At 37.2% G+C, this 11,915-nt stretch overlaps 1 pseudogene; it reads right to left on the bottom strand.

The window, feature by feature from the left end:
- Positions 1-840: 840 nt before the first annotated feature.
- On the bottom strand, positions 841-3,136 carry LOC129738031 (60S ribosomal protein L7a-like; annotated as a pseudogene).
- Positions 3,137-11,915: the final 8,779 nt, after the last annotated feature.

Raw genomic sequence — 11,915 nt, 5'->3', positions numbered from 1 at the left:
GGTAATATTTACAAAATTTGTAATGCTATTAAGCCCATTAAGTCATCATCTACAACAAAAAAAAACCATTTTTGAATTAGAGCGCATTAACCAAATTTGGTTAGAATTCAACCATAAAGCTTATAAAAAAATCGACTTCGGCAGAATCGTTTAAGATCTTAACAAAACGTTAGAATTATATTCGTAATTTATGTTACATTGATGGTATGTTTGACATTAGGAAACACACTTTAAACGATGTGTGAAGAAACTTATATCACAATTTTGATCAATAAAAATAAATTCAATTAATCCTCTTGCAATATTGCACGACGGTTTAATGTTTGAGTTCATTGGTAAACTTTTGGCATTTCTAGTTTTTTTTTTGCCATAATTTACGACTAAAACAATGATTTTTCAACGATTTCAGGATGAGTATTTGCTTGACATCATGTAAAATCAAGAAAAAAATAAAAAGGCACCCGTTCGGACCATCCCAAAAAATCAGATCTAGAAGCAGCAAAAGTCAATAAAAAGCGTTTTCACGGTGAAACAATATTGCAGGTCATTAAAAGGCAACCGGGAAAAAAGCTAAGTTTTTAAAAAAGAATTGTAATTGTATTGTCATATAAAAATTGTATTGTAATACAATACCGAAACCAAACAAAATTATTGTTTTATTTATACACACTACCATTTTTTTTTGTTGTAAAATTACATCATATATGTAAAGAAAAAGAAGCATCACATATGCCGGAAGAGCCGGATCCAGAATTAACTACCAGTTGCGCTAAAGATACCATCCACTTTCCGGTGACATTTTTCACAACGAAAAAAATGATCAATTTAACAAATTATGTCCTATAAAAGTTTTTTTTCCATTAGTTTGACCAACTTTTCATCGAACGTTTTCCTGAAAAAAAAGGAAAAAAAAGTTTTGAACGTTTTGAATTCATATATAAACATATCAGGTATACTCAGTTTGATAAAATTTGAAAACACTTTCTTAGAATTGAAAAAAAAAAGTTTTCATAATAATCATTTTCAAGAAACAAAATTTCCCAGCATGTCAAAAGATATTCGTTTTACAATAATCATTGTATATCATTGTAAATCTACGACTTACACCGTCTTCTGGGTAAGTTCCCGAGCCTTAGCCTTCTTTGCGATGCGGGCCATAATCTTCGGTTCGAGCAGACCACCTCCCCAGCACTTGCGAATCTCCTGGTAGCGATCGTTGAAGTTGGTCTTGATGTTTTCAGCCAGCTAGGATAGATTGGCGCGGCCGGAGTTGTCCACCTGGGTCAGAGCAACACAGGTGCAGGTCTTACGGAACACCAATGTTCCCAGTCGGGACTTGCCCTTGATGATGCAGTACGGGATACCCATCTTACGGTACAGAGCCGGCAGGTAGATGACCAGCTCAATGTGGTCAACATCGTGAGCGATCACAACCAGCTAAGCCTTCTTCTGTTCGACTAGTTTGACGATGGTGTTGGCGCCCTGCCGGAGGTTCCTCCTTGCCAACGGCCTTGGCCTCCACGCTCGTTTTCAATTAACCAATTATGTTTATAGAATATCCATTTTATAGTGTTTGCTCTAAAACTATCAATATGGTTATTTTTTAAGAATTTTTCTATGTTCAAATTCAACCATTTATCAAGTTCTCGTGTATGAACCACAAAATGGTTGAAAAACTTGACGTTTTTTCTTCGCCATATTGGAAGCTACCGTGGAGCGAACTGAACGTGTTTTGTTTTTCATTTTGTCCGTACGAATAAAACAAGGCTGGAGAAATTCTAAAGGTAATTGTTTTATCATTATGAATCCAATTAAAAACTCAACCAATCAACAAAAAAACTAAATTGCAGTGCACCAATTGGACGACTCTGCGGCATGCAGTCCGGATTCAGTTCCAGTGAAACAACAGCACCGAACGCGGGACTACTTACTTCCGGAACGAGTAAACATATAGTGCTTCAAAAACTGGCCAAACCGACCATTCTCCAAAATATTAGGATGGAGCTGAGATTGGTATACAGCCCAAAAAGCTCCACCCACCGGAGTGGAATTGCGGTCAGCAAAGATTCTGTGCTACAGCTGCCTCCCAGTTGCATTTAGCACGAAGCGGCAGAAAACGGAACCGGTAATTTTTTTTACGGACCGTTTTTGTTTTTCATTTATGTAATAATTTTATTTTTTCAGCCAGTCCAAATGCCGATTTTGGTTCTCCAGAAACATTCTCTGCACTACAGACACTTTTCAAGGTTAACTTTGAAGCCGCAGCTGAGGAGGTCTTGAAGTTGGCTATACACATTGTTGTTCCGGCGACCGAGATGAGCTATTTCCCTTGCTGCAGCTATTTCCTGGACAATGCTCATCTGTTCCTGACGAGCGAAATCGGCTCTCTGATTTTTCTGAATCAGAGCCGAAAGATCGGAACTTTCATCGGGAAAGTGAAAGTAAGTAGCTCGATGCTGTTCCGATAGGTCCACACAACAAAAATCGTTGCATTTTCCCCCTGTATTTATCATCAAGAAAGCAGAACATCTAAAAATAAATAAAAAGATGTAAGAACACAAAATTGTTAAAATTTTATTTTTTCTTTTCCCTCATTTTGCATTATGATTTAAAAACACCCATATTTCAACTTCTCCTCGAGAATCTCATTCGGTTAAAAAATAACCATATTCGAACTTCTCCCCTAGAAGTCATTTTATGGCTTCTCATGGAGAACTCATAAAATGGCATTTCCCGGGAAAAGGTCAAAAATGGTTATTTTTGATTCGTAAATGGTTTAATAATTTCTAGCGTGTCAGCCTTAGCTTTCAATCGTTGGATCTTGGCGATCGGGTTTGCCGGGCGGTACTTCTCCAATAGACCGAACAGCAGTTGGGCCGTGTGTTTGTCCAGAGCCTGCGAGAACTGATGGTGATGGTGATTATATCACCTGAAAACATCGACGATAAACAACACTGACAAAGTGTTGTACACGTTTTCATAATTTTTCTTGGTCAAATTTTGACTCATTTATTGAATATCGCACGTGTAATTGATTTTATCAATGGGTATAAAAAAACGAACGTGAACTCGCCACATCAAAATCAAAACATAGAACGAATTCACTCACACAGGCATACGCTATTTGACATTTCATGCAACGACAAGAAAATAAAAATGACCTTCGTTTGCATCAAGATAGCAATGTTCTTTTATTATTCAAAATTAATTATGGCTGTGTGGAAAAGTATTGAATTCGAAAAATAATACAGTGAAATTATTGCTTATTTATTGAAATGAACCTCATTCAAAATTATAATTTTTAGAAGAATGGATTCATTTTGTATACTAATTACTTTCGGACTATGGTTTAAACAAAACTTTAAATCGAAGAATTTTGCTAAATGTCAAAGGTGAAATATTTTTGGAAACAAAGAGAAATAGATTTGAAACAGACATTTTTAAATGTCTCAAATGCAGTGGATATTTTCCCTCGTTTTTCAAAAATTTCTTTTAGAAAAAAGTTGAACGGATAAAGATGCCCGCATACAAAAAAACTATATCTTAAATAATCAATACGATACATCTACGGCTCTAGCAATAGTGATTGTTTCGGTAAACGTAGCGATTATTTTAAACTTTACTTCGACAACGATAAGAACGAAATATGAACGTCCATGTGAATAAGTGACGGTATCTGAAAAAGTGAATGAAGGTTTAAACGATTTACTTCAATTTAAAAAATAATCGTAAAACTGCTCTCGAACCTTAACGCATAGCGTTCATGTCATATGTCAAACTCACGCCAAAAACGACGGAAACGCGGGTCAGAGATGCCAGATGGTTAAAAAAAAACTTAGCACTGATTTGTGAAAATTTATGTATTTTAAATGTATTTATTTATTGATTTTTTTTTTAATTTTATTTGTTCCAAACAGTTAGATAAAATTAATACATTTTTGTTATCTCTACAATGGCCCGCCGTTTTAGGATTTGTTACTTTTAATCTTTAATGCAACAATCTATTATCTGATCATGCATCAAAAAAAATGTTATAATTATTGTTACTTGTTCATTATAGGAAAAATCTATAGATTTTTGATATATCATTATTTGTTATGGACAAAAAATATAGTTATGAGCCATTTCAAATAAACAAGTTACAAAAAATATAGTTGATGGTGATACAATGTTGGATTCAAAATGTAATTTCAAGTTTTTTAAATACCGACAAAATTATCTTTTGATATTCTATTCTAAATTCTACTCATGTTGTTGAGCCTTGAGTTGAGTTTAACATGTCGCATCCATTATAAAAAATCTTTTTTTGTTACTCATTTATTATGCTACATTCACAAATATTGTATTTTAACCATTTGACCGAACGAATATTCATCTGTTTTGATATTTTCGTGCATTTTCAATCATCTCATGAGACGACAACAGAGATCAAATAAAAATTAATCTCCGTTTTTAATTTTCACATTTTTATTCCATACTGGTACAATTTTGAAAAACAGTCTAGTTGACATCACTGCCGTCAACACAAAAAAAACAAGTCTTCGTTTTCCGCGTTCCAAATCAAACTCCCGTACCGGTACCAGCACCAATAATTCTTCTCCGATTGTGGTTAGCCGGACGACAATCGGCAGCGGCATTCGGATTTAAAGGACATATTTACAGGAACTCTTTCGAGCGACGTTTGCAGCAGGTAAATTCAATTATAAGCATTAGCAATAACATAGATGAAAAAGGTATTATTTTTTTTCAGCAACATTTTTGCTGGCGGAGCAATGCGTCACGCTAAAAGGAGTCAGGATTTTGGATCCAGCAGCGGCCCCAACGTTCCGCCCGTGTGTCGGAAATGAGACCTGGTGAAAACAAATTCAATCCTTCAGTCGGAAGGGTGTGGAGCGGTCGCCGTTTCAGGAGGATTTGTTTTCCAATGGATCACAGTTTCAACTCGTAAATCCGGTGTTGGGTGCAAGATAGTTGTGGTAATTATGATTATTATTAGTGTAATAAATGTATTGTTACATAATTGATGTGAATAAAATGTATAATAAATATAAATTTAATAAAATCTGAAAATGTTTATTTTTATTTTTATTTTTCACGAATAAGAAAATTTTCTTTTGTGTGTGTGTGCGTGCTACATTCCCGTACGATTCAGAATACGATACGCAAAACGTTGGAAAGCGTCATATCGGATCGTTATACAACTTTTACTCTCTCTCTTGGGGCTAGAGCATGCTCAGCAATAGAGCAGAAATGTGTCTATTGCGGGGGCTCACCCCATGAAATCTCTTCGTGCGAAGCATTCAAGAGTTGCTGGGATAAACAGAAGCGCTCTTTAAAAGAACGATCGAGACGTTCTTATGCCTCTATCTTAAAGAGCGCTTCTCCACTGGCCCAACCTCATTCGAGTAACATCTTTTCTGTGTTGCCAGTTGACAACGAAGAGGCGACTGACGAGGAGAACCCTTTTGTTTTCGTTGCGAACTCCCGGAAACGTGCTAAAACAACTCCCAAGACACCCAAAATACCCAAGAAAATCCCTACAATGAGCCCTCCAATCAGTGTCCCTAAAAAGCCGAATGCTGCAGAACAACAAAAACTAAATCCTCCTGGATTCCGCACGATATTTTCACCACAGAATAATCCAACTCCAGCAGGGACCTCAAAGGCCCCCATGAAAAATGCAGTTTTGTCAGAATCCACTTCCCAGCCGGGATTGTTTAAGTTGGCTGACATTCTAAATGGAATGTTTTCGTTTTTCAACGTTTCTGAATCCATCAGAAGCATTGTAACAACAATGCTTCCTGTATTAAAGACATTTTTGAAGCAATTGATGCAAACTTGGCCCCTCATTTCAGTGTTTATCTCTCTCGATGGCTAATTTACGCCGAGAGGTCGGAGATATCACTGTGTTACAGTGGAATTGTCGTAGTATTATCCCTAAACTGGATCCGTTCAAATTTCTTCTTCATGAAACTAGTTGCGATATTTTTGCCCTTTCTGAAACATGGCTTTCTTCTGAATCAAACATCTCCTTCTACGACTTTAACATCATCCGTCTGGATCGCAACGATTCTTATGGAGGGGTGCTTTTGGGGATCAATAAGCGCCACTCCTTTTATAGAATCCACCTCCCTTTATCAGGAGGAATTGAAGCTGTTGCATGTCATACAACTATAAGAGGTAAGGACTTATGCGTTGTCAGTTTGTACTGGCCTCATAGAGTTGCAGTGGATCGAAATCACCTAGAGGACCTGTGCTCAGTGCTTCCTGAGCCAAGGTTGATCCTGGGTGACTTCAATTCACATGGAACTGTCTGGGGAGAACAAACTGACGATTGTCGTTCTACTCTTATTTATGACATTTGTGACAGATTCAATTTAACAATTTTGAACACGGGTGAAAAAACACGAGTACCTAAACCTCCTGCAAGACCAAGTGCAATTGACCTCTCACTCTGCTCAAATTCACTATCATTGGATTGCCAGTGGAAGGTAATCCCTGATCCCAATGGTAGTGATCACTTGCCAATCAAAATTACAATCACCAATGGGGCCAGCACTTCAAATTCAACAAATATGGCATATGACCTTACAAGACACATCGACTGGAAAAAGTACTCGGACGAAATAACAGATGCCATTGATTCTATGAATGTTTTACCTCCTTTGGAAGAGTATCACTTCCTTTCACGTTTGATCCATGAAAGTGCACTTTGCGCCCAAACAAAACCCATCCCAGATTCAACTGTTCTTCGAAGGCCCCCAAATCCATGGTGGGATCAGCAGTGTTCCAAGCTTTATAAGGACAAATCAAAAGCATTCAAAGATTTTCGAAAACATGGAACCCTCGTCCTTTTTGAATCATACGTTTCCCTTGAAAATCAGTTCAAAAAATTGACCAAAGGGAAGAAAAAGGCGTATTGGAGAAATTTTGTGGGTGGTTTATCAAGGGAAACATCCTTGAGTACCTTATGGAAAGTTGCACGAAGCATGCGTAATCGATCATCTACAAATGAAAGTGAAGAATATACACATAGATGGATATCCAACTTCGCACGGAAAGTCTGTCCAGATTCTACACCTGTGCAAAAAATAATCCGGAACGTGCCTTCTGATAGGTGTGGTCTGGATTCCAGCTTTTCGATGGTCGAATTTTCACTTGCGCTCCTCTCTTGTAACAATTCAGCTCCGGGAATTGATCAAATCAAATTTAACCTGTTGAAAAACCTTCCGGACGCCGCAAAATTTCGCTTGTTAAATTTATTTAATCAATTCTTGGAGAACAACATTGTTCCCCAAGAGTGGAGACAAGTGAAAGTCATCGCTATCCAAAAGCCCGGAAAACCAGCATCCGATGCGAATTCGTACCGTCCTATAGCGATGTTGTCTTGTATACGCAAGTTGATGGAGAAAATGATTTTGTTTCGTTTGGATAAATGGGTAGAAGCAAATGGTCTCCTTTCAGATACTCAATTTGGGTTTCGAAGGGGCAAAGGGACAAACGATTGTCTTGCTTTGCTGTCTTCAGAGATACAAATGGCGTACGCAAAACGTGAGCAAATGGCTTCGGTGTTTCTAGACATAAAGGGAGCTTTTGATGCAGTCTCAATAGAGGTTTTGTCAGACAAGTTGCACTCCCGGGGTCTGCCTCCTCTATTGAACAACATCTTATACAGCTTGCTTTGTGAGAAACATCTGAACTTTGCTCACGGAGATATTGCAATTAGAAGAACCTCCTACATGGGTCTCCCGCAGGGTTCATGTTTAAGCCCACTTTTGTACAACTTTTACGTAAGTGACATCGACAGTTGTCTCTCTGAAGGCTGCACTTTAAGACAGCTTGCAGATGATGGCGTAGTATCTGTAACAGGTAATACTGAGTCACATCTGCACAGACCTTTACAAGATACTTTAAACAGATTGTCATCCTGGGCTTTGGGGCTTGGAATCGAGTTCTCTCCAGAGAAAACGGAGTTGGTGGTTTTCTCTAAAAAGCATAGACCAGCTCAACCACAGCTCCAACTTCTTGGCAGGACGATCACTCAATCGAGGTGTTTTAAGTATCTTGGGGTTTGGTTTGATTCCAAATGTACCTGGAGAGCACACATTGAGTATCTGAAAGGAAAATGCCAACAGAGAATCAATTTTCTCCGATCAATCACTGGCACCTGGTGGGGAGCCCATCCAGAAGATCTTTTAAAATTGTATCGAACAACTATCCTCTCAGTTATGGAATATGGTAGCTTCTGTTTCCAGTCGGCTGCCAAAACTCACCTCATAAAACTCGAGCGTATCCAATACCGTTGTCTTCGCATCGCTTTGGGCTGTATGCCCTCAACGCACAACATGAGTCTTGAAGTTTTGGCAGGAATACTCCCTTTGAAAGATCGATTCAATCTACTATCACTTCGGTTCCTCATCAGGTGTGAGGTCATGAACCCATTGGTGATCGTTAATTTTGAAAGGTTACTTGAGCAAAATTTTCATACAAGATTTATGTCTATATACCATGTCCTCATGTCAATGCAGGTAAACCCTTCTTCGTATTCTCCTGCTCGTGTTTGTAGCCCAGACTACGATAATTCTTCTGTTCAGTTTGATTTGTCTATGCAGCAGGAAATTCGTGGAATCCCGGATCCGCATCGTCCACTTCTGATTCCAAGAATTTTCGAAGCTAAATATAGACACGTCGATGCTGATAAAATGTACTTTACTGATGGATCACTTATAGAGGAATCAACAGGATTTGGAGTGTTCAACGAAATATCTAGCGCCTCTTACAGCCTCGAGTCACCATGCTCTGTGTATATAGCAGAGTTAGCAGCAATTCATTGGGCTTTGGACAGTATCGCTTCAAGGCCAGTCGGGCACTACTTTATTGTAACGGATAGTCTGAGTTCTGTTCAAGCAATTCACTCAATAAAACCGGGAAAGCACTCGCCATACTTCTTCGAGAAGATACGGGATAGTTTGAGTGCTTTATCAAAACGTCGCTTTACCATCACCTTTGTTTGGGTTCCCTCCCATTGTTCGATAGAGGGTAATGAGAAGGCAGACTCTCTGGCAAAGGTGGGGGCGATGGAAGGTGACACGTATCAGCGTGAAATCGCCTTCAACGAATTTTACTTTTCAGTTCGAAGAAACTCTCTTGTCAACTGGCAACGCAAATGGGACGAGGATGAGGATGGTCGGTGGCTGCACTCGATTATCCCAAGGGTAAGCCTTAAACCATGGTTTAATAGATTGGACCTGAGTCGGGATTTTATTCGTATATTTTCCCGTCTCATGTCCAATCATTGTTCCTTAGACGCGGTACTCTATCGTTTTGATATTGCTGGCAGCAATTTGTGTAGTTGCGGCCAAGGTTACCACGACATCGAGCATATTGTTTGGTCGTGCGAGGTCCATCTTGTCGCTAGAACGAATTTCATAGACTCCCTTCGGGCCCGAGGAAAACCACCCTATGTTCCAGTGAGAGATGTGCTGGCAGTGATAGACTTGGACTACATGTTCGAAATATATCTTTTCCTTAAAGCTATTGATCTTCGTCTATAATTCTTTTTATTTTCATATTTCCCTATCTATTTTCTTTTCTTTAAAAAAAAGTGAACTAGAAGTAAGCAAACTATTGTAAAAAAAAAACAAAAAGAGTTTGGCTCCTTAAAGCCTAAAGGTATGAGCCGTTTCAAATAAAGAATTAACAAAAAAAAAAAAAAAACTTTTACTCTAAATGTTCAGTTACAAGAGAACATTAAGAATAACTGTAACTAAAACAGTTTGATGTCCGGAATACGTTTTCTGTGAGCGGTTTTCGTATGTTATCTCAACTGTTTGCAGAACAGTCTCCCCATACAATTGTTTTAACAGTTTTAAACAGTAACATAACTTAACGCCATATTCAACAGACCGTCGTTTTGGAATTCAAGATAAGTGCAATGTTTTTTATGATTTCGGATATCATTTTCTAAAAGTTTTTTTACACTGTTTCTTAACGTTTTCTTACTACTACATGAACCGTTATGTTACAATATTTTCGTATTCGGGTGGACAAAATAGTCTAAAAAATTAGGCTTTTTAGGTTAATTTTCCCCTTGTCCAGAATTATGCTTAAAAGGTGTCTGAGGTAATATTTCTCGCGTGAGCTTCCATTACGTCGTATGAAACAAAATGTAAACAAACAGTTTTATTACGAAAATTACAAAAGCTGACATTAACTAGTCGCAATTTCTTTCCATTTAGAATCATTATAGCCTGGACAACATATCATATATGTGAGATACAAATTTTCAAGTTGTTTTGATAAGTTTTGCGGCAGTTTTCTGTGAATTCTTAAGAAGTTTCATACGACGTAACACTGACGTGAAACAACCAGCATTATATCACGAACACTACCCGCAGCAGATAGGATTAAAGAGCTGGCCAATACATTCGTCACATTTTTTTATTCTACTTCAATTTTCAAATTGTCTAAAAAAGTTCTAATCAATCCAACGATAATGTCAATAACTTATTTCACTCCTCAAACCTATCTAGGTATGAGCCAAAAATTAAATTGGAATTCAATTTTTTCATGGATATTATATTACATATTATGTAGTTTTCCTTTTTTTTTGTCGTAGTAAACTATAAATCAACCAGATTAAGACGAACAATTCAGAACTCAATGAATTATTTCATGCGGACATTATAAATTTCAAACTGTCACTCAGCCGGATAAATTTAGAAATCAAAACCTAATCCCAAAATAATTGGCTCTCAACTAAAGACGTAATGTTTGTATTTCTTTTTCATCTAAATCGATCAACGGTCATTGTTTAAACAACATTCATTTTTAATCATGATACAGTAAATTAAAAAAAAAGAATTCAACATTAAAGACAAAAACCAAAAAAAATATTTCAGAACGATCTTCAAACACTAATATGTGATTCAATGAAACCAGTTTTCATTTGGCTTGTTAATTATCAAGTGCATTTTTTTTTCTTGATGATGCACAATGGTTTCACGATACCCCGATAGATGGCGTATGGTTTTGGGCGATTTGTAGTTGTATGGGCTCAACCGCCACTGATCAGTCTGGGTATCTGGTGTCTGCGATTGAGGACACTGAGAGATATTGTTGGTTGGCACAGGCAATCGGTATGTTATATGCGATAAAACGGTAGAGAAAACTGTTATAAAACTGATATTTCATAGCTAGGTTAAAATCAGCAGTAGAAGAGCCGCGAATTCCGCAAGGCTGCCTATTCAGTGGTTTTGAACCAAATCAAAGAAGTGTCTGAGCCAACTAACCGTAAGTACCGTTGAAAATAATATTAAATCCGATTAAGGAAACAAAATCTATATCTTGTAGATTGACCACATTCGTTCGTACAGTGCTCAATATCAGTGGTTCTCAATCAAGCTAGTAAGCCTGTTTCGTTAATGTGAGTATGAAGCTCTAAAACAAATCAATATATATGATACCTAACTATTATTAATAAATTAGAAAAAAATTAGTTACACCAACGGTGAAGAAAACCGGGATCTGCTGAGGTTAGTCCGGAGTAGGAATTTGATCCAAAGGAAGTTGTTGAAGGCTTATAATTTATTACTAGAAATTTGTAAGTACTATTTGTGAATTTAAAAAGAAATTAACATGTTCCTAATTCGAAATACATCATCATTTCAGTTTGAGCTGTACTGCTACAAAACATCTAGTATTTATTAATACGATCCGCAACAGCCATTAATAGCAAAAATATAAGTGAAAAACTGGAAAATAGTCTTCTTCGAATGATGTCGAAATCTGTAAATGGCACGACAGGAAAAAATGAACAATGAATTTTTTAATTGCAAATTTTTGTAAACAGCTATATGATTTTGACTTTGAAGCGCTTTTATCGGATTTACTAAATTTTGAGATATAAAAAAATG

This window comes from Uranotaenia lowii, chromosome 1, assembly GCF_029784155.1.
Source record: "Uranotaenia lowii strain MFRU-FL chromosome 1, ASM2978415v1, whole genome shotgun sequence".
NCBI classification, from domain to species: domain Eukaryota; kingdom Metazoa; phylum Arthropoda; class Insecta; order Diptera; family Culicidae; genus Uranotaenia; species Uranotaenia lowii.
This window is presented reverse-complemented; position numbering and strand designations above follow the sequence as displayed.